Below are 24,798 nucleotides of genomic sequence, written 5' to 3'. Positions count from 1 at the left end.
ACATGTTATTATTGTGGTGAAAATGATGGATCTAGTATGCTGACATAAAAAATTCTTAAATGAAATAAGTTAACTTTCACCAAGAGAAATCGCCTCATCGCCCAGTAGGATGACCGGCAGTAGGTATGCATACATGAGCCAACCCACTTTAAAGATTGTCATCCAGGAGGTGATTTCTGTTGTGGAAACTGATTTCAATTTTATGCTCTTAAAGTATCCATCTATGAGAATTGTATTTTATGTTTTTTAAGTTTATTTATTTAATTTGAGAGAGAGCACGTGTGAGTGGGAGAGCGGCAGAGGGAGAACCCCGAGCAGGCTCCACACTGCTGGCACAGACCCCAGTGCAGGGCTCGATCCCATGAACCGTGAGATCATGATCTGAGCCAAGACCAAGAGTGGGACACTTAACCGACTGAGCCAGCCAGTCACCTCTATGAGAATTTTATCTTATTTGTTAAGAAAATTTTCATCGTTTTGTTGTATCATGAAGCACTGAAACATCCAAACAAATCAATATGTGGGTGGTGAGGCAGCTGCTTTCTCCTTCACTTCTTTGGGTTCCTAGAACAACTTGTCAGTAGATTCTTTTTTTTTTAAAAGATGACCTTTTGTGTTATTCAAGTCTTTAGGCATGTGCTGGTACAACACAAACTTCTGTCAGATGCAACGAGCTAGCATCCAGGAATCATGCACAACAGCTCAGTAATAGCACACTGCATCTGCTCCCACTGCAGTGGGGCTCATTTGTTAACATTTGGAGCATCTGGAGGAGTAAGTATGGTATGGGGAAGAGAACGAAGGGGGAAACAGCATGAGTATGTGGCTGGGAGGAGAGAAGGTCGGCAGAAGTTGTGCAGCCTGAATATGTCATTGGTGCAAACTCAAGCATCCTTGACGTTCTTTAATAGGAACATCTGGTGGAATCCCATCATGAGGTCTTTATCAGCCTTGAGCTGGCCCGCAACCATGGTGATGATGCAGGTATGTGGCACAGGCCGATGATGCTGTGTCATGATGCTGTGTCGTGATGCTGTGCTAGGTTTTCTGAAACAGAAGGGTAGACGATTTCTCCACAATGGTAGCTTTCTCTTGGGATTTCTGTCCTTCCCACCTAAGGCATGGCGCGTCAATATAAATTGCACCTAGTTACATTCTGTCATTATCAAGTAACTGGTAGTAATGTTGAATGAAGCTGGATCCAGTCTGTTCCCAGATTGGCTTATTTCCCATTCTGGAGCATCAGCTGGCCTCATTGAGATCCCAGGAGATGGCGTGATGTCTGCAGTGACAATGGCAACCCAGCATGATCTGCAAGGGGAATCTTAAATACTGATGTCGGTGTAATTAAAATAACTTCTAACATAAAATTGAAAAGAAATTTATTTAGATCAAGGAAGCTTATAAATAATTAGATGGATTTATATAAATCCCAGTTGCTATTAAACTGTGACACAGTTTTTGATTAAGACATTTGTCTGATGGACCGTAAAATGACTTTTCCTTACTTTTTATTATGGTATACCAAAGTTTACAAGTTTAATGGTACAGTTCTGTCAAGTTTTTCTCCCTAGGATTATATAGTGCACATGTGTTTTGTTCTTGGTCTTGTTTCCGTTTTACTGTTGTATCCCAAAGAACAAACAGAAAAAATGATAACATGGAAGATTCAAATCCATATATACCATATATTAAATATAAACAGACTAAATACTCCATTTTAAAAGTCAAAGGCCGTCAGAAAACATCAAAATAATCTTAAAAGTGAACTGCATGGCCTATGGAAAAGAATGGGGAAAAATGCACAATGTGACAGTTAAGCAGAGAAAAGTTGATTTGTTATTTTCATATTGGACACGGTAGATTTAGGTGAAAAAATAGGCTTATTTCAATATAATAAGAGGCTAAATCCAAGAGAAAGATAGAAACACCCTAACCTTACATTTAAATAACAATATAGCCTCATTTTACAAAGCAGAAAGTGACAGAACTAAAAGGAAATACAGACAAATAATCACAGTGTGAGAATTTAATTCACCTATCTCTGAAACTAAGAGAAAAACAAGGGGAAAAAAACCCAAAAATAGCCCTTCTTATCATCTGGGCAATTCTTTCTGAGGTCTTGTCCCTTCAAATTCTGTGTTCAAACAAATGTCTGATAATTTTTCTAGTTTTTCTAGATTTCCTCAGCAGGATGGTTATGCTGTAAAAGGCCATTCTGTCACTGCTGGAAGCAGACATCTTCATAAACACAGTGTATTTTTTTGTGGCATGCTATAGTTTGTAGCTTTTTATCCATAAAGCCAATTAATTAAAAATTAGGAAAATAAACCATTTATTTTAGAGTACATGATCTTCACTAGCAGCAGATATTTTTTTTTCCATAGTTTACTTAGATTCTTCCAATTAATTTTATTTGATTGAGCTAATAAATATTTCTTCATTCAGTATTCATGTAGTAGGTATAGTCCATTTGCTGGAGTTTCATTCTAGATCGATTACCTACTGGAAAAAGCATCAAGTAAATAAGGTCTGTTTACAGATATTTGTATGTATAGGTTCCTGTATTCGCACATAGTAATGAAACAAAATCATATGCTAGGGTTTAACAAAAATCTGAAAGAATTCAAGGAAATTGTATGAAAGAAATCATAATCTCTGATGAAGCTGTCAGCAGCATATGCAGATCTAAAGTTTGAACATGCATTCAATTCTATGTTGGAGCTCATCTGATCAAGGTAGACTGGATAAATCAGATCATCTCTCTCCTGAGAAACTAGAAAGAGAAGAAAGATTGGAAAACTAAGAAAGGCAAATAAATATTACACAGTAAAAACCCACAGAAGTGAATATAGCATTTTAAGTGGCTTTCATCTTGAGAGTCTGCAGATGCAGAGAGCTTACTTAGAGACTGGAAATTAAACAACACTAACTTCCAATAAGTTCACCAAGATACAGCGAGAACCAAGTTCAGGCATCACTGATCATTGTCTTTGTGTGGTGGGAGATGAGATAGATACAAATTCTGTGGGGTTTGGGTGGGACTCTGAAGGTTATGGTTTGGAAGCTATAGTGAACCTGAAATCAACCAATTCTAACCAGGGACAAAATCCTGACTTTGAATCATTGGAATCTCTGATTAGATTAAGAATGTCTGAAAATGATAGTGCCGTGCTGTTAGTTGCTCAGCCAGAGTAAAATTAAATTTGGATTATCTCTGTAATTTTCATATATTATTTCTGGCACACAAGTAAAAATGACTAGGAAGAGTATGAGAAAAAATGTGACTAAAACTCAACTGAGGGGTACTTAGCTGGCTTAGTGGAGTGTGCCACTCTTGATCTCACGTTTGTGAGTTTGAGCCCCACGCTGGGGGTAGGGATTACTTTTAAAGTCTTAAAAAAAAATAAGGGGAGGTGGGTGGGAGATGGGCTAGATGGGTGATGCGTATTAAGGAGGACTCTTAGTGTGATGAGCATCAGGTTTTGTATTTAAGTGATGAATCACTGAATTCTACTCCTGAAACCAATATTGCACAGTATGTTAAACTAAAAGTTAAATTAAAAAAAAATTTTTAAATAAATAAAAAATAAAATAAGAAACATTTTTAATACTTAACTTGTTTCAAAAGAATAATGAACCCATTAAATGTAAACATAAATAGCATTTCTATTAAAATAACTGTATTTACCCAAACAAAACAAAATAAATAAAATTAAAAAATTAAATAGAAATTATATAACAGACAGAAATAGATACACCAGATAAATAGAAAATAGAGCCATCAGATGTGCAATTTAAAAGGCCTCATATATCCAAAACATAAGAAGCATAATTAAGAACTGGAAATAAAAACAGTAGGTTTTGTTTTATGTATTTGAATTTTGTTTATAGGGTACCCAAATATTTAGGTTGGTAATATGCCTGTTAAATGAATCCTTTAATCACAATAAAACATCCCTTATTTCCAGTTATATTCCTTTATTAAAGTTTATTTTGTCTAGCATCAGCGTACCCAATCCAGCTTTCTTATGCTTGTGTTAATGTTTGTTATATCTTTTTTTATACTATTATTTCATGCCGAACCATATCTTTAAATACAAGTTGTGTGTCATATAAACAGCATATAATGGACTTAGTTTTTCTTATTTTTTTCTTAGCTAGTCTGACAGTCTGCACTTTTAATTCGAATGTTTAGGTCTTTTTACATTTAGTTACTATTAATATTGTTTGCTTTAAATTTGACCATCCTGCCCTTCATTTTTCATGTCCTCTTTTTGTTTCGGTTCTTACTTTTGTATGTACTTCTATGTTTATTGAACATGTTTTACTACTTATATTAAGTTCCTCTGCTGGGTTTTTATCTGAGGTAGTTTAAAACATGTCCACACATGCTTTGACATGTTTTTGTTTCAATAGATGAATTTTATGGCTCCTCCCAGAATTCTGGGTCAACCTCATGACAATTTTTTTCTTTAGAAAAATAAAAGTGGTACATTTTATTTATTTATTTATTTATTTATTTATTTATTTTTATTTATTCATTTATTTATTCTTAACCTCATGACTCTATAATCAATAGAGTGCAACAGTTGTGTTGCTATATAAAGTTCCAGGCTAAAATTCCCATCAGCTGCAGTTACCAACTGCCACAAATGGAGGGCGCCATCTTGGCCGTCCTCTCAGTGTTCTTTCCACGTATTTCATTGGTTCTCAGTCGCCATCACACATGTCACTTCCCTTTGGCCAGAAGAACTTCCTGTAGCAACGTGAATTGGCTTCTCAAGAGACAAATTGACTTAGGCTTGTATATGTGCATGTATCTTATTTCATTATCAATTTGGAAGGATAATCTTGCTTAATATAAAATTCGACATTGATGGTTATATTTTTTCTTTGGCTCTGGTTGTAATTCTACGTTGATGCTATTGAGAAGGCAGCTATCTTCTCAAAGCCCACAATGACATCTCGCAGAACGCCGCTTGGCTTCCAAAGAGAGGTTAGTTTCCTTTTAAATCCTTGTTTACATGTTTGTAATATGTCCTTTCTTTGGCACGGTTGGTGTATATGTCAAATATATAGTATACTAATACTTTTCAAAAATCTATAGCTGTTTTGCAATCAAAAGTACTTAATTTGTATAAAGTGATTAATTCATATAAATGCAATAATCTAACAATGGTAATACATAAAGAAAAAGGGGGAAAAGCTAGCATAAAAGTAACAAATGCAAAAAAAAGCAAATTTTCTTGATTTCTTATTAAAATGTATGTTTGAATAAATTATGTATAAATTAAAATAATTTAAGCATATTTGCATGCAAAATCTCAAAATATTAAAAGTTTTTTCCTTTTAATTATTGATCTGCTTCTAATGTTGACTTGGATGAGAAATTTTATGAATAGCCAAAACTTCCACTAAGGAAAATGAAGTGACACTTGTATTATCTCTAGCCAAAATTTTTATTTCTGTAATAATTATATAACATTTAGCACGCACGAAACATTTTATATACAGTAATTTGTATAAAATAACTCAAATAAGAATCAATGTAGTAACACAATTTATAAAACATAATTGAAAGTAAAATGGAAATATTCATATATGCATGTACTTAATATATAATAATTTTGGTACTTCAAATAATAATTAAATGACACTTAAAAAAATACTTAAAAAATAATATTTGTAGAAAACATGAAAGCATAAATACAAAAAATTATAAAATAATAAAAGAATATTAAGTATGCTTAATCTTTAATGTAAATTAAGTAATAAGATAGTTTTTTATATTTTTATCTTAGTATCAGATTATGAAGGAACTTAAAATGTTAAAGTGTTTTGGAAAGAAATTGGACACTGTTCTACAAATTTTATATTTCCATGCCCTTTCCATAGTTATTCCATTTCTAGATCTGGGTCTGACACAGCTACTTAAATTAATGTACTGGGAGGGGGGCTCTTGATGATAGAAGTTCTGGGGTCCCAGTCCCTGTCTGCCCAAACTGTGGCTTTCCCAGGCTCCCCTCCTGCTTTAGGAATTGACTACAGAAAGGCAGTAGGAGCGGGGAGGCTCCCAGACCCCAGAAGTGGGGGTGACCTGTCCCAAAAAGAAAGCTTAGTCAGCTGAGGCACCAGGATCCCCCTCAGGTCCAGACTGGACCAGGAGGGCTTTAAGCTGTTTGTGATTATACTGTGTTCCTTTATTCAACTGCAAAGAGGAAAAAAAACTTAAAAAGATAAATTGTAGACCTTCAAATAAGCACACAAATGTATAAATATATTATTTATATAACTGTATACATATATTTGCATTTGCCCCTACATACCTTTGATTGCTCATCATGGTTTCTTTCTACAAAGGGAAATATATTTGCAATTTTTGCTAGTTTTGTGGTCAGTACATGTGGTATTAGTAACTAATGTGAAGATCAAAGAAATAGTCACATGATGGCATAATACTAAAGGTTATTTTGAAATATCTACAATCCTGCTTTTTGTCTCTTCAGAATTGCCTTTTGGGGAAATTTTATGTTAATTGATTGGTACAATGTGTGGTATAATTTGTCTTGCTTCCTTCATTTGGCATAGGCTTGTAGAGGTTCACCCATGTTCTGGCATGTATCAGAAATCAGTTCCTTCTCATTGCTGTTTTAGAATTCCATTGTATGGTTAATAACCATTTATTGTTTGCCTATTTATGAGTGATGGAGATTACAGTTCTTCCCAGATTTTGGATATTATGAATAAAGTGGCTATGAACATTTTTTTTTAGAAGTTTTTGTTGTATAGACATAAGCTTTCATTTCTCTTGGGTAAATACCTAGAAGTAGAGGGGTTGGGATCATACCATAGAATATGTTGAACTTTTTAAGAAGTTGCCTACATGTTTTCCAAGTTGTACCATTTTGCAATCCCGAAATCATTCTGTGAAGTTCCAGTTAGTTGTCTCACATCCATGTCAACTTTTGCCTTTGTGACACTTTTAAAATTTAACTATTAGAGAAGGTGAGAATTGGTATTTGTGCATCTTATTTTTATTTCCCTGAAGACTTAAAGGCATTGGAAATTTGTTTATGTGCATATTGAATATTCTCTAGTGAAGTATTTACTAAAAATAATTGCCTGTGTATTTAAAGTTGTTTTTGGGGGCACCTGGGTGGCTCAGTCATTTAATCATCTGACTCTTGATTTCAGCTCAGGTAATGATCTTGGGTTGGTGGGTTCAAGCCCCACATCGGGCTCTGTGCTGACAAAGTGGAACCTGCTTGGAATTGTCTGTCTCCCTCTATCTCTGCCCCTCACCTGCTCACTCTCTCTCTCTCCCACTCTTTCAAAAATAAACAAACATTTAAGAAAATAAAGTTTTCTAATTATTGATTGGAATAATTCTTTATGTATTCTGGATACAAGTCCCTTTTTCAGATATGTCTATTGTAAATATTTTCTTCAGGTCTATGTGACTTGTATTCATTTCTTAACTTTAAGAAAGAGGAGAAATTTCTATATTTGATCAACTACATTTTATTTTTTTTATCCTAACAAATATTTTCCTATGCAAGGATTGAAAGATTTTTTCCTATGTGTTTTATAGTTTGTACTTTTGTATTAAGGTCTAAGAGCTATTTCAGGTTCATTTGTGTAGTGTGAAATTCACGTCCAAATGCATTTTTATATGAATATTCAATTTGTTCAATAAATATTGTAATAAATATTGCTACAATCATTTATTGCAACAACTCTTCTTTCTTTCATTAGTGTCGCACCCTTGTCAAAAATTAATTGGCCATATTTGTAGACTTTATTCTGTTCCATCGTCTCTTTATGCTAGTACTACATACAATCTTGAATATTGGAGCTTTATAGAAAGTTCTGAAATCAGGTAGTAAAGATCCTTCAACTTGTTTTAATATTTTGGGTTATTAAAGATCTATTACACTTACATGTTACTCTAAGAATAGTTTTGTAAATTTTTGCATAAAAAGCTTGTCGACATTTTGATTGAGGGTGAGTCTGTGGATAAATTTGTAAAGGATTGATGTGTTAACACTGTAGAGTTTTCCTTTCCAAGAAAATGGTGTATCACAACATTTCTTTAAATTTCTTGGTTTTTTTTCAGCAATATTTGTAGTTTTCATTTGCAAGTTTTACATATTATTGTGCTAATGTTTCTCTGAGTAGTTCGTGTCTCTTGATACTATTGTGCATGATAAAGTTTCATTTTCACTTTTAATAGTTATTTGCTGGCATTTAGAAGAGCAATTGATTTTTTGTGTAGTGATCTTATATCCTACAAACTTGATAAATTCACTTATTCTGTTTACTTTTTTGTATATTCCTTCAGATTTTGTATATATATGATAATAGCATCTCTGAAAAAAGAGATAGTTATAAGTCATCCTTTCCAATCTGTGTATATTTTCTTTTCTTGCCTTATTAAACTCACTAGGACCTCCATTTAATTTTGACTGGAAATGATAAGAACCAATACCCTTGCCTTGTTCCCAAACTTGTGGGAAGTCATTCAGTCTTTTTCTTTAAAATATTATGCTAACTTTGGGGCACCTGGGTAGCTCAGTCGGTTAAATGTCTGGCTTTCCTTTTTTTTTTTTTTTTTTTTTAACTTTTTTTAATGTTTATTTTTGAGACAGTGAGAGAGAGAGCACGTGCAAGTGGGGAGGGTCAGAGATAGAGGGAGACACAGAATCCAAAGCAGGTTCCAGGCTCCTCACTGCCAGCGCAGAGCCCAACACGGGGCTCAAACTCATAAACTGTAAGATCATGACCTGAGCCGAAGTCAGATGTTTAAACAACTGAGCCAGCCAGGCACCCTAAGCATTGACTCTTGATCTTGGCTCAAGTCACGATCTCATGGTTGGTGACATGGAGCCTGGCATCAGGTTCTGCGCTGGCAGCACAGAGCCTGCTTGGAATTCTCTCCCCGTCTCTCTCTGCCTCTCTGCCTCTTGCACGCGCGCTCTCTCTCTGAAAATAAATATTTAAAAAATAAATAAAATAAAATAAAATAAAATAAAATAAAATAAAATATTATGCTAACTGTAGATTTTTCATTGATTCACTTAAGATGAAGAATTTCTTTTCTTTTTTTTTTTAATATATGAAATTTACTGTCAAATTTGTTTCCATACAACACCCAGTGCTCATCCCAAAGGGTGCCCTCCTCAATACCCATCACCCACCCTTCCCTCCCTCCCACCCCCCATCAACCCTCAGTTTGTTCTCAGTTTTTAAGAGTCTCTTATGCTTTGGCTCTCTCCCACTCTAGAAGAATTTCTTTTCTATTGCTAGTTTGTCAAATTTCATCAACTCGTACACTTACAATGGATGAGTTTAGGTATATGTAATCCTTCCTCAACAGCAGATTTAAAACAGATCACCTTAAATATTTATTGGAACTATTTCCTTTTCAAGTAGTTAAATACCACAGAATATTGACCATTTTCTCCTACTCATTTATGCCCATTGTTATTTGTACACATGAAAAATATCATTTTCATCTTATGCCCATTGTTATTTGTACACATATGTAAAATAGGAAAACACAAGTCTGAATTCTAGGTTATTTTTACAATTAAATGGTATGTGTAGGAAATTATTTTATAAACTATGAGGAATTATAGAATCATCAAATTATTCTTTTTATTCAGGAAATATATATATATATATATATGTATATATATATATATATACATTATATTTCTGAGTGTATTTAAGGTTTTAATTTCATTGTATTTCTCCATATTTATGCAAGATGATAGCAATTTGGGAATAAGCAAAACTTCCTTTAGTTGTCAAAAAAAAATGAGTTGTATACTGTTACTGAAACATTATCAGTAGAAATAAACAGGGCTTGGAATAGGAACAGATCAAGAAAAAAAAAATGCCTCTGTATAGTATCCAGCAGCGATAGCTAAGCTCAGAAAAAAGGCATTATTACTTTCAGAAGCTTCAACGATGATGTGTTTTATCCTCTCTGAATTTTACCTGTTTCTAATAGTTAGCAATTATTTCCCTGGTATTCATCCTAGATTGTTGCTAAGCAATGACTATAAGCTTGTACCTTCTCAGTTTACCATTTGCTACACAGAATTTCTTGCATAATTCTTTGCCAAAATATTTCTTTTTTTTATTCTAAAAATTAATAAAATATGCCTATCTGATGTAGAATTTAATAAACATTTTTTTCCTCTGTGATACAGTCTTTAGGGAGGCAAAATTAAATTTGTTGGGTCATTGACTCTTACCGAATTTGGTTAATTTGTAATTACTTTTTTTAGTACACACACACACACACACACACAGACACACAACTTAACAGGATCTACATAAAATAAAAGCAAACCATATCATCACTATGACATATGGTTCATCTGATTTGACTCAGCTCATTTCCCTGGAAGAGATGCCTGCTGGGAACTCAATCTTTTCTACTGGTTTTGAATGCACTAAAAGACCAATTAGAAACACTGGTACCGCATTTTATAATTTTATTTGTATTTTTATATTCTGTTTTAGAAACTTGTTTTACTTTATTTTTCTTTGGATCAACTAAACCATCCAGACTTGTTAGGGTAGTGGTAATGATACTTACCTGCAGTCACAGTACAAGTGTCCAAACCTTGGAATGAGGCTTAATAAGTTCTTAAGCAAATAATTACATTTCTACAAACCTCAACTAACTTTACTGGCAAAATGAAGATAATTATTTTCTCATAAACCTGAGAAACTGTACAAATATATGCAATCCTCCAAAATAAAATTTGTTGTCATATCACTGGCCAACATATTATGATCAAGGTCTCTCTCTTAGAACAGGGAAACATCTTTTCACTTTTTCTCCCCTCTTTGAAGTTTCTAATAATATTTTTTCTATGCTTATACTGATTTACATAGTTCTACCTATTTCAATGATTGGAAAATATTTCACTTCTCTGTATTTATTTAGATTTCTTTATCAAGTCGAACCTAAAAGGTTGTCCCTCTTTAAATTCTTTTTTTTCAACGTTTTTTATTTTTTATTTTTGGGACAGAGAGAGACAGAGCATGAACGGGGGAGGGGCAGAGAGAGAGGGAGACACAGAATCGGAAACAGGCTCCAGGCTCTGAGCCATCAGCCCAGAGCCCGACGCGGGGCTCGAACTCACGGACCGCGAGATCGTGACCTGGCTGAAGTCGGACGCTTAACCGACTGCGCCACCCAGGCACCCCAGGTTGTCCCTCTTTAGATGTTACCATGTTTTCTGTGCATCACAGATCAAATCAGTCTGTTTGTCTTTCTCTTTGTAATTTGCACAGTGAAATTCTCTGAAACCCAAAGTAAATTTGGAATTTTGGAGGTACAAGATTAATTTTGATATCAGACATATTTATGTTTTAATTAGATTTATGTCTTTAAGTCACTCAAAAATATATATATTGGTATCTTATGTTAACAATGGATAGAATTTTTTGTCTAATAGTTAACTATTTGTCCTAACACTGTTTAATAAATAATATGTTTTGGGACACCTGGGTGGCTCAGTCGGTTGGGCATCCAGCTTCAGGTCAGGCCATCATCTCACTGTTTGTGGGTTTGAACCCCGCATTGGGCTCTAGCTGCCAGCTCAGAGCCTGGAGCCTGCTTCAGATTCTGTGTCTCCCTCTCTCTGCCCCTCTCCTACTCATGCCCTGTCTCTCTCTCTCTCTCTCTGAAAAATAAATACACATTAAAAAAATTAAAAAAATATATATTTTTAACCCACTAAACTAGGGGTTTTGTTTGTATATCTTAAAATTTTATATATACTAGAGTTTATTTCTGGACTAACTCATTTAACCTATTTATGTACCATTACGATAGTTTTATTTGGTATTAGATAATAATTTTAATACCTGTTAGCCAAAGTTTCTTGCAATCTCAATTTCCAAAATTCTGTTACAGTTTCTTTGCTCTTTATTCCTCCTTATTCATTCAAATTCATTTTGGTTAATAAGAAGAATCTTAATGGGACCAAATATCTCAAAAGAGATACTTGTATTGCAAACTGAGCCAGTAGGAGTAGAAAAGGAGACTGAATTATCACTTTTTGGAAAAGTATTCTGTTCCTTGTTTGTGTACTGGGCCTTCTTCAATTGGAAAAAAAGTGTACAACTTAAACAATAGAGGTTTTCTCGTGACTGAAATATTGCACTTGCCAGGTTGTATAATAATCTAAGTATAATACTACCATTACTTAGATCATTATAATTGTATCCTTTTAAATGTTTGTTTAAGAGTAAGGACAAAGAATTAAACTATGGTATTGTTTTGGTGATAAATTGTAACTTATAATGGCTTAACTATTCTGAGACTGATGCATAAAGATTTCTGGATATGTAAGAGTTACATAGTTATATTCAGCAAAGAAATGCTGACACATTAAAATGAAGAGAAATCAGGGAGTGATATTTCCCTTTGAGTGTTCACAGAAGTGTTACCTTTTGCTTTTTAGTAAGACAATTATTCAGTTAATAGTAAGGCACTATTAAAGGAAAAAAAGAACAATGATAAATCAAGAGAGGGCTCTGGTTATAGAACACTTTACCTTAAATTATAAGTTAGTATAAATACTTCTACTATATACTAGAATGTGGTGAATGCCAAAAGGAAAGTCATTGGGGATGATGGAACTTTAGAGGAGGGAGACATTACTATCATAACAGCTCTTTGGTATGACTTCTTGGTTGACTTGGCATCTGAGCTACACCTTGACAGATGGTTTGGATCTGGGGTTGTTGAGATGGAACCCCTGAAAAGTTGAGACAAAGCCACTGAGGTTCAGAGACTTGGTATATATTCAGGAGAAACTAGGTAATTTATTTTGGCTAGAATATGAGAGTGTGTGAGGAAAAAAACAGTGGGAGATAATTTTGGAAAGACACTTAGTGGCCAGATGGCAAAATGTCTTGAATACTAGCTATTAAATTTTGGATTTTATTTTGTTGGTAATTTGGGGCCTTTTTTTTTTTTTTTTTTTTTTAAGGCATGGGTGTGAATGGTGCTGTGCTTTAGAAAGATTACAAAACAGATTATCTTCCTAAATAAGCAGTTAGGCTGGGCATTCACAGTACTAGTGAGATTCTGAGATTCTAAAATCTTAAATCATCAGGTTCAGAAAGGTTTAAATAATGTTATCTTACCAGTGGTCAGAAAAATTCATCCACTAAGCCGTTTCTACTTTTGTACTATAATGTTTGATGTCAAATTAATATTTTTTTCTTGTCTTTCCCTTTATTTAAAGAAAGATGTTAATATGCTTTTAAAGAAGTTAACTGAAGTATATAATCGTTGCCTTTGAAATTATTAGAATAACAAATGTGATATGAAATATTAAAGATTTCTAGTGCATTACAATAATTTTAAAATATCATGTCATTTGAACATAAATTTGCATCAAATTTGCTTCATATATTACATTTTTTTCTCAATATAGTTATAAATCAGTGCACCTTCAAGATATCTCTGCTATTCCCAGATTATAAAATTGGGATCTCACTACAGGTTAATTTAGTGTTTTGTGTGAGATTATTAGTTTTATTTAATTTTTAAATAAAACCCATACTCACCAAAAACCCTTATTTTATATATCATGTGCATTATTTATTGAATTATGGATACATGCAGTTGGTATTCATTTTGATAAACACTAAAAATGTAAATGAAGTCAACTCAGTAATTAACTTTGAGTGTTCATGTATTAAAAGAAATGACTAAAGAAGTCGCAAAATCTAGTTGTAACTGCTGGTAGTCCATTAGTGGAAACCAAATTAGTTCTTAGTGATATATAATCTCATTTATTGCAATACCTAATGGATCATTTTTATGAAAAGTCAAATGTCTATAACATCGTTATTATGCATTTTGTTTAGGAACAAACATTAATGCCATATAAACGACTGTAGTGTAGGCATTTTAAAAACTCATAGTGATCAGGCTTCGTAATTGTTAGGAAGTGAGGAGATTTTCAAATTTAACATTAATTAGTTTTGCATGTGTGAAGTTGCAATTGCTATGGTATACTTGATCGCTGCTGTCTTTTCAGTTGAGGTGCTAGCAGTCGAGATGGAAATATGTGGAAATTACACGGGCTTACAGTGGATTGGATATAATAGAAAAAGAAATGTTACGACTGGCCCCTGGGTTTTGGCTTGCATAATGTGCCATACACGAGGCCACTTATATAAAACAGAAATTTATTTCTCACAGTTCTGGAGCCTCAAGGTCTGAGATCAGAGTGCAAGCACGAACAGGTTGTGATGAGGGCCCTCATCCAGTTGGTAGTCAGCTATCTTCTTGCATCCTCCCATGGCAAAAAGAGGGCTAGAGAGCTCTCTTGGTTTCCCCCTTATTAGGGCACTAATCCCATTTGTTCTCATGATCCAATTACCTCCCAAAGGCCCCACCTCCTAATACTGCGGTTGAGGTAGGATTTCAATTTGAGAGTTTTAGGAGGACACGGGCATTCAGACCAGAAGAGCTAACACTCACAGATAGTAGTGAGTATAAGAAAAACAGAACTGGGAGATAAAAATCTCAATTTAGTCTTTTACATATGATTTTAAAATTCTTCTTATCGAATTGGGTAGAGATGGCAAGAATGCCATTGAATGTTGAGATATGGAATTCAGCAGTGATATCTGTGACAGGGAGATGTTTTTTGGGAGCTGTTAGGGTATAAATTGGTGAATGAAAGTATAAAAGTAAATTAGATTGCTCAAAAGTACTGAAAAAAAGAAATCCGTGTCCTGCGATTGAGGCCTGGTGTGTTTAATCATTGACTGTGTTAGTAAAGGAGATTGATCTTGAAAACAAGCCCAAGGAAAGGCAACCAAAAAGTATAAAGCCATACACAAGAGGGAATGCCACAGCAACTAAGGGAGCAAAATAATTAAAAGTGCTACTGAGACTAGGATGATGAATAATTAATGATAATAATCTTTAACAGTTATTGAACGCTGTTTACTTAGTACTAAGTGCTTTATCTGAATTGTTTCACTAGTCTTCAGTAACATCATAAGGTGAATACTATTATCTTTGTCTATGAGGGTCAAAGATAGGTTTAGAGAAAGTAAGAAACATATACAAATTAAAACAGGTGTTAATTGGTGCATGTGGGATTGGAACCCAGGCAATAGGAGTCCAGAGATTATACACTTAGCCTGTATGCTCCATTCCATCCACATAGTCTGAAAAACTGCTCTTTGAATTTTTCCCTATATATGAAGGATAAACAGGAATTCATCAATGGAGAAAGGACTGAAGGTTGTCAAAGTTGTGCCTTCTTCTGCACACATGTGTTCTCTTGAATCATAGAGTGAAGTGATATTGACTTCTCTTGACCCTCCAAACTTGAGGAGTCCTGTAAGGATCATAGAGTGACAAGAGAGTGATATTACACATGGGATTTTGGTTAGTTCTGACATTGTCTTGAAGAATTACATTCCAGTTTTTCTTTAAGGAATTATCCATCCTGAGACCTCAATTTAGGGGGTTTAAATAAAGATAACCCCATCCCTAATTCCACTAGGGTTGCATAAACCAAGCCTATCAAGAGTATCATGTTCAACTGCCCAAAGGATTATTTGATACTGGCTTCCTTGATCGATAAAACTTTGTTTTTGGCGTGCCTGGCTGGCTCAGTTGGTAGAGCATGTGACTCTGAATTTTAGGGTTCTGAGTTCAGGCCTCACGTTGGGTGTAGAGCCTACTAGAAAACCAAAACAAAAAGCTCTGTTTTTTAAATGTTGGAATTCTAACTCTATTAAAATAGTATAAAAATCTCTTCTAAATTTTCTGCCTTAATTTCTTCTAGAAGGTTAATCCCTTGCTACTTTCCTAACCTATGGAAATTACAATGCTAATCTAGAATGCTATGACATGTTGAAGTAGGAGCGTGGGCTTACAAATACAACAGATTTAGTTGTGGATTCAGGGGGACTTTCTGGAGAGTTTAAGTGAGGACTACTCCACACACAATTAGTAATTCATGTGTTCACATTTTATTCCTTTATTTATTCCTTTGTGTACTGGAGATCTCTAACACCACCCTCTATCATGTATCATCTATCTTGATGATTTCTTAAAAGAATTCACAGAAACCAGGAAAGCTATTAAACTCACAAGTATAGTGTATTATAAAATCAGCAAAGGGAAAAGACACATAAGGAGGGATTCAGGAGACACCAGGCACAAGCTTCCAGTTAATCTTTTCTTATGGAGTTCTACAGATAGTGCTAATTTTTTCCAGCACTAATGTGCTACAGTACATGCAAAATGTTGACACCCTTGTAAGCATGGAGCATCTCTATCACTAACCTTAGTTCCTCAGTTGCCAGCCCTCACGCAGGTCTAATTGAGACAGGATGCCTCAATGCCTCAAAGCCCCAGGCATATACAAATAGAAATCTACCATAAATCACACTGCTAGCATAAACTATACAAACACATTCTTATCAGGCAGGGTATTCTAAGGGCTCGTATCAAAAGCTGGACAAGGACTAGCCCTGAAGAACTTAGGCAAGTATAGGCTTTGGGCAATCCAGGCCTCAGAGTTAACCTTTGAGTGCACAGTATATACATTGTTGGAACTTCTGTGTATTTTGTCCTATATAATGTCTTAGTGATATTTTGTTATATATGAAAATGATTTATACCTTTATGTTTTTATTTTCCATTTTATAAAATAACTTTTAATTCTAATTCTTTTACTTCTAATTCTAATGACTATTAGTTGTCCAGCATTGCCTACAAATATATGCAATCATAACTATTTACACACCTACAAGATAGTTATCTTTGAGTACTTTCTGACATTGCTAGGCCTTTTTGTTTTTGTCTAATTAAATAGACTTGAACTTCTGGGAGAATGTTTAGATGATCGAGGTGATAATTTTCTCATTGCCAAATTAAATGAGAGAATAGACAGCCTTTCAGCGTGTGCAATAAGTTTGACATGAGAGAAAACAGAGTAAACATTTTTAGGAATTAAAGAGTTATTGTGACCAGATATACACACAAGAGTTATTAAAGAGTTATTGTATGTCCAGATATACACACACATACATACATATTTATGTATGTGTATGTATATACATATGTATGTATAAGAGATTGAAAAATGAGACAGGTGCTTATGCAGTTGTATTTCAGAAATGCAGAAAACCCAAAACAGTAATATGTTTTCTAGGAAAAAATTTAAAAAGTGTTTTATGATTGAGAAGAAACATGAATGTGACCATGATAAGCCCTGAAATAATAAACTAGCAAACAAAAACAGACCTGCAAAGAAACATTAAGAAAGACTTGGCAATAAAAGTTAAATCATTAAGTGGACATCTGTTTCTTACTCTTTGCACTCTCCAGTTCCCAATTTTCTTGTATGTCTTCAAGAAACAACCCCAAATTTCATTCCAAGTGCAAGTAGAGCTGACACTTCCTTACACTTCAGGGGAAAAAATAGGACTCCATGAATCAACCCTCCATCCCCCTGGCCAAAGTGCTTGGTCTAGGGGTGAGTCCATAATCCTTGTTAGGTCACTGTGAGGTCTTTTCCTGACACTGATGGAAACACAAGGCTTTTTCCTGCTGTATTTGGTAAATTTGGACGGGAGAGCAGTGGCTATCAAACTAACTGTACAATAAATCCCGAGTAGATTTGTTAAAACCTGTTACCCAGCTCACAACCTACCTCAACTAAATCAAAATTTCTGGTTTATAAAATCTGTGCTTCAGTTGAGTTTACAGAGAATAGTGATTCTCAAACTTTGGGATGCATTTGAAGTGCTGGAAGCCGAGCTGTGCCAGCCTGAGTGGCAGGGCCCGGGCTGTGGACGGATTGGTGACTGTAGGGCGGCCCGCCGACAGTGAAGCTTCTTGTACTCCCGCTTTTAAGTAATTTGGCCTTAAAACTACCTGGGGTATTGTCTGTCGGGGAATGGCCCTCGGCAGGCCCCCTGAGAAAAGAACCATTAGGGAAGAAAATAAGGTTCCGCCAGAAATTGTGCGGCCTTACGTTTCGCCCTTGCCATTTCCATGGAGACTCCTCTACTTACCGGAAGGATAGCCTCACACCTCTGCCAGCAAAGAGGGCCTGTAAAGGAGAGACATACGGATTTGAAAGCCCCACTCCGGCAACTAAGGGGTGTATCTCTGGGCACGGGTGACTTCAACCCCTAGGCCCACCTGGCCCCCAGGAGGCATTCCAGATGATGACTGAACCTAGTCGGTTAAGCTACAGAATGGTTCATTGGTTCCTAGGTGCATTGTCTCTCTGAGAATGCATGGGGCATGGGTTTCTAAGACTTTTTCGGCCCCTTCCTGGCACCTCGGACCGAGGTAAACACATTGTTCTTGTGGCCTCATGTGGTCAGGAGGTCACGTCCCTGTAACTGTTCCACTTGAGGTGTTGAGAAATGGAGGGCCTTTCACGAGAACGGCAAAGCAAACGCTGTGTAGATTATAGATAAACGCAGATGCATAATGGAATAATGTAAGAAATTAATCAATAATCAAAGGGTATGCGGGAAAATTAGGGGAAAACCGCCGTGTTATTTCTTAAAGGTCTATTACACATAGGAACATTTTCAAAATTAGATAATGTTAGAAAAACATAGATGACGTATGCTACAAGGAAATCACTAGCATATATAATGCCACGTTTGCTGCAGTAAATCGGCCAGTTCAACACACTGCGGTTGTCTGCGTCCATTTTTATTTTTTTTTTTATTCTAGTTTTGTTTTATTTTCACTTTTTTGCCGACGCCATTCATCCTTCGGGAATGGCTCCAGCAGGTCGAGCTGGACTCTGGCACTGAAGCAAGGGTGGGCTCAAAAAATCTACATTGTCTAGCCCAACTACACCATTTGTTTTTCACTCTGTGAAGGTGTGTATATTGAGAGTAGAAAGGATGCTTTGCTTTTGAAGACAGGAAAACATTAAAAGTTAAAAAACAAAAAATACAAATTTCAAGTAACTATAGTGTTATAGGTAGACCTCAGTAATTGGTCTAATGAGAGCTTGGATTTAGAAGTCTCCAGTTTATGTCACTGATGCTTTTCAGTGATCACATTTTGAGGTTCTGGCAGTTGGTCACTTTGACTAGTGAGGATTTCTCCTGTGTTGTGTGCTTATGCTAAAGCTACAATAGATCTTAATATTTTCATCTCATTTCCCCGTCACTACCCAGGTAAGGTATTCAAATGTGTCTAATCTAGCAGTCAGGAAACTAAGGATGAGAATTAAATATTTTGCCTGAGGCCACAGAACAAATAAGCGGCAGAACTCAGACTGGAAACCAGAGAAACCTATTCCCACACGTGTGCTACTGAACAGGGTGAGGAGGTGAAGCAGGTCTTGTGCCAGATGGAAGTTAACTGCCCCATATGCTTCTGAGTGGGGAAACCTCTGGTATAAGGTCAATCTGAGCACACAACAGTATGTAGCCACTGCCAAAATGTAGCTTGAGGTCTGTCTCCGCACCTCTTTAGGAGAATTTAAAAATGTACCGGGAGGTGCCTGACTGGCTCAGTCGGTTGAGCATCTGACTTTGGCTCAGGTCATGATCTCACTGTTCGTGAGTTTGAGTCCTGCATCCTGCTCACTGCTGTTAGTGCGGAGCCCACTGTGGATCCTTTGTCTCCCCTCTCTTTGACCCTCCCCTGCTCATGCTCTTTCTCTCTCTCCAAAATAAATAAACATTTTATAAAAAGGTACCGAGTGTGCCAATAATTAAAGTGCTCTGAGTGGAGGTACTGTGGGTCAGACATATTTCTGAACATCTGTATTCTTTTGGATATTAAAAGCAATAGTTCCTGTTAAATGAGAGGGTGGCCCAAGACTTCAAAGACCAAAACACTAAATGCCAAATAACCTATTCCAAAATGACGTGATTTGTGATCTTGCAAAGGACCTCACCTGAACTGCTTCTGTAGCCGTGAGCCCAACACTCAATCAAGATGTGCAAGAGAGTTAGCGGTAGAAGAGAGAATTTTTTTTTCATTCTTCTGTTTATTTATCTACATTTTCTAAATTGAAACGTAATTCACACATGATGTTACATTAGTTTCAGGTGTACAACATAGTGATTCGACAAGTCTATACGTTATGCTGTGCTCACAAGTGTAGCTGCCATCTGTCCCCATACAACGCTATTACAATACTATTGACTATATTCCCTGTGCTGTGCCTTTTATTCCAATGACTTACTCATTCCATAATTGGAAGCCTGTATCTCCCACTTTCCTTCACCCATTTTGCCCATCCCCACCCTTGCAACCATCAGTTTGTTTTCTGTATTTTGGCATCTATTTCTGCTTTTGGCTTATTTATTCATTTGCTTTGTTGTTTAGATTCCACATGTAAGTGAAATCATGTGGTATTTGCCTTTCTCTGACTTATTTCACTTAGCACAATACTCTCTAGGTCCATCCATGTTGCTGGAAATGGCAAGATCTCATTCTTTTCATGGCTGAGTAATAATAATCCATTTTGTATATGCACCACATCTTCCTTATCCATTCATTTGTCAGTGTGTACTTGAGTAGCTTCCATATCTTGGCCATTGTAAATAACATTGCAATAAACATAGGGGTTCAAATATCTTTTCAAGTTAATGTTTTTGTTTTCTTTGGAATTACTACATCATATGATATTTCTATTTTTAATTTTTTGAAAAACCTGTATACTGATTTTCACAGTGGCTGCACCAATTTACGTTCTCACCAACAATGCGCAAAGGTTCCTTTTTTCTCCACATCCTCACCAACACTTATTTTTTGTCTTTTTCATTCTAGCCATTCTGAAAAGTCTCTGAGGTAATATATGGTGGTTTTGATTTGCATTTCCCTAATGATTAATGATGTTGAGCATCTTTTCATGTGTCTGTTGCCATCTGTTGGTCTTTGAAAAAATTTTTATTCAGGTCCTCTGCCCATTTTTAATTGGATTGTTTGTTTTGTTTTCTTTTTTTCTTTTTTTTTTTTTTTTTTTGATGTTGAGTTCTACAAGTTATATATTTTAGCTGCTGACCCTTAGATATGTCATTTGTGAACATTTTCTCTCATTCAGTAGGTTGCCTTTTTAGTCTGTTGATGGTCATCTTCACTGTATAAAAGCTTTTTATTTTAATACAGTCCCAATAGTTGATTTTTGCTTTTGTTTTCCTTGCTGCAGGAGACATCAAGAAAAATGTTGCTATGGCCATTGTCAAAGTAATCACTGCCTGTGTTTTCTTCTGGGGGTTTTATGGTTTCAGATATTACATTAGGTATTTAATCCATGTTCAGTTTATTTCTATGTGTGGTGTAAAAAAGTGAACCAATTGCATTGTTTTGCATGTAGCTGTCTACTTGTCCCAGTACCATTTATTGAAGAGACTGTTTTTTTCCCCCCATTGTGTTCTTAGCTCCTTTGTCATATTTTAATTAACCATATAAGTGTGGGATTAAGCTGGGCTCTCTGTTCTGTTCTGTTCATCTGTGTGTCATTTTTGTGCCAGTACCATAGTGTTTTGCCCTCTACTGCTTTATAGTATATCTTGAAATCTGGGATTGTGATACCTCCAGCATTGTTCTTCTTAACATTACTTTCGCTATTTTGGGTCTTTTTCGGTTCCATACAAATTTTGGGATTATTTGTTCTAGTTCTGTGAAAAATGCCGTCGATATTTTAATAGGGATTGCATGAAATGTGTAGATTGCTTTGGATAGTGTGGACATTTTAACAATATTAATTCTTTCAGTCAATAAATCTGGAATATTTTTCCATTTGTTTTTGATGTCTTTAATTTCTTTCATCAATATTTTACTGTTTTCAGAGTATAGATCTTTCACCTCCTTAGTTAAATTTATTCCTAGATATTTTATTCTTTTTAGTGCAATTGTAAATGGAATTGTTTCCTTATTGCCTCTTTCTGCAACTTCATTATTAGTGTATAGAAACACATCTGATTTATGTGTATTAATTTTGTATCCTGCAACTTTATGGAATTCATTTATTCTAATAATTTTTGGTGGAGTCTTTAGGGTTTTCTATGTATAGTATCATGTCATCTGCAAATAGTGCCTGTTTAACTTTTTCTTTACCAATTTGGATGCCTTTTATTTCTTTTGCTCTTCTGATTGGTGTGGCTAGGACTTTGAGTACTATGTTGAATAAAAAGGGTGAGAGTGGACATCCTTGTCTTGTTTCTGACCTTAAAGGAAGAGCTCTCAGCTTTTCACCACTGGGTATTATGTTAACTGTGGATTTGTCATATATGGTCTTTATTATGTGGAGGTATGTTTCCCCTAAAACCACCTTGAAAGTTTTTAATCATAAATGGATGTTGAATTTTGTCAACTTCTCTTTCTGCATCTGTTTGATGATTATATAATTTTTAATCCTTTGTTTTGTTGATGTGTATCACGTTATTTAATTTGCAAATATTGAACCATCCTTGTATACCCAGAATAAATTCCACTTGATTATGATAAATAATTCTTTTAATGTATTCTTGAATGTGGTTTGCTCATATTTTCTTGAGGATATTTTCATTTATGTTCATCAGGGATATTATTGGCCTATCGTTTTCATCTTTTTTAGTGTCTTTGTCTGGTTTCATTATCAGGGTAATGCTGGCTTTGTAGCATGTATTTGGTAGCTTTCCTTCCTGTTCTCTTTTTTGGAATTGTTTGAGAGAATAGGTATTAATTCTGTTAAATGTTTGATAGAATTCATCTATGAATCCATCTGGTCCTAGACTTTTGTTCACTGGCAATTTATTGATTACTGATTCATTTTTATTATTCATTGATCTGTTTAGATTTTTTGTTTCTTCCTGACTTAGTATTGGAAGTTTTTATGTTCCTAGGAGTTTATCCATTTCTTCTGGGTTGTCGAATTTTTTGGCATATAATTTTTCATAGTCTTCTGATAATAATGTTTATTTCTGCTGTATTGGTTGTTATTTATCCTTTTTCCTGATTTTATTTACATTGCCTCTTTTTTCTTGATGAGACTGGCTAAAGGTTTAGCAATTTTGTTTATCTTTTTAAAGATCCAACTCTTGGTTTCACTGATGTTTTCTGTTATCTTTTTAGTCTCTATTTCATTCACTTCAGCTCTGATCTTTACTATTCCCTTCCTTCTATTAACCATGGGCTTTGTTTCTTCTTTTTCTAGTTCCTTTAGGTATAAGTTTAGATTGTTTATTTGAGATTTTTCTTGTTTCTTGAAGCATGCTTTTATCACTATAAATTTATCCCTTAGAACTCTTTTGGCTGCATCCCAAAGATTTTGGACCCTTGTATTTTCATTTTTGTTTGTCTCTGTGTATTTTTTTATTTCCTCTTTGATTTCTTCATTGACTCATTGGCTATTGAATAGCATGTTGTTTAGCCTCCATGTGTTTGTGTTTTTTCCAGGTTTGTGGTATGTGATTGATTTCTAGTTTTATACTGTTCTTTCTGAAAAAGATGCATGATACAATTTCCATCTTCTTAAATGTATTGAGACTTTTATGCATCCGTTTTGTCTGTTAATATTTGCTTTATGTATTTGGGTGTTCCAATGTTGGATGTGTACATATATATAGTTGTAGTATCCTCTTGTTGGATTAACTTCTTTATCATTAGGCAATAAACTTCTTTGTCTCTTGTTATAGTCTTTGTTTTAAAGACCACTTTGGGGGCGCCTGGGTGGCGCAGTCGGTTAAGCGTCCGACTTCAGCCAGGTCACGATCTCGCGGTCCGTGAGTTCGAGCCCCGCGTCAGGCTCTGGGCTGATGGCTCGGAGCCTGGAGCCTGTTTCCGATTCTGTGTCTCCCTCTCTCTCTGCCCCTCCCCCGTTCATGCTCTGTCTCTCTCTGTCCCAAAAATAAATAAAAAACATTAAAAAAAAATTTAAAAAAAAAATAAAAAAAATAAATAAAGACCACTTTGTCTGATATTAAGTATTGCTACCCCAGCTTCTTTTTTGCTTCCATTTGCATGAAATATCTTTTTCCATCTTTTTCCTTTCAGTCTTTATGAGTCTTTAGATCTAAAGGGGGTCTCTTGTTGGCAGCATAAAGATGGATCTTGTTTTATTATCCATTCTGCCACTGTATGTCATTTGATTGGAGTGTGTATACCATTTACTTTTAAGGTAATTATTGATAGATATGTACTTATTGCCATTTTGTTGTTTTCTGGTTGTTTTTGTAGTTCTCTATTCCTTTCTTCTTTTATCCCTCTATTCCTTCCTTGTGGTGGATGACTTTCTATAATGTCATGTTTAGCTTTCTCTTTTTTTGTGTGTGTGTACCTATTACAAGTTTTGGATTTGTGGTTGCCATGAGGTTCATATATCACATCCTAAGTATACAGCAATATATATTAAGTTGATGGTCACTTTAGATTGAGCACATTGTAAAAGAACTTTTTACTTTTTACTTTCCCTGTCCACGTTTTATGTATATCTTGTCATATTTTACAACTTTGTATTCATAATTTTCTTACTTCTGTCTTTGGTTTTCCACTTAAAGAAGTCCCTTTGCCATTTCTTGTAAGGATGGTTTAGTGGTTATGAACTCCTTTCAGCACTTTAAATATATCATGCCACTCCTTTCTGGCCTGCAAAATTTCTTCTGGAAAATCAGCTGATAGCCTTATAGGGTTTCTCTTGTATGTAACTGTTTTGTTTTCTCTGCCTACTTTAAAAATTCTCTCTTTATCACTACTTTTTGCCATTTTAATTACTTTGTGTCTTGGTATGGACCTCCTTGGGTTGATTTTATTGGAGA

The 24,798-nt window shown here is 35.1% G+C and overlaps 1 pseudogene; it reads right to left on the bottom strand.

Annotated features, from left to right (window-relative positions):
- Nucleotides 1–743: 743 nt before the first annotated feature.
- LOC131502038 (nuclear transport factor 2-like) lies at nt 744–1,233 on the bottom strand (annotated as a pseudogene).
- Between the last annotated feature and the right edge of the window lie 23,565 nt (nt 1,234–24,798).

The sequence above is a fragment of the Neofelis nebulosa genome, chromosome X (genome assembly GCF_028018385.1).
Source record: "Neofelis nebulosa isolate mNeoNeb1 chromosome X, mNeoNeb1.pri, whole genome shotgun sequence".
NCBI classification, from domain to species: Eukaryota; Metazoa; Chordata; class Mammalia; order Carnivora; family Felidae; genus Neofelis; species Neofelis nebulosa.
This window is presented reverse-complemented; position numbering and strand designations above follow the sequence as displayed.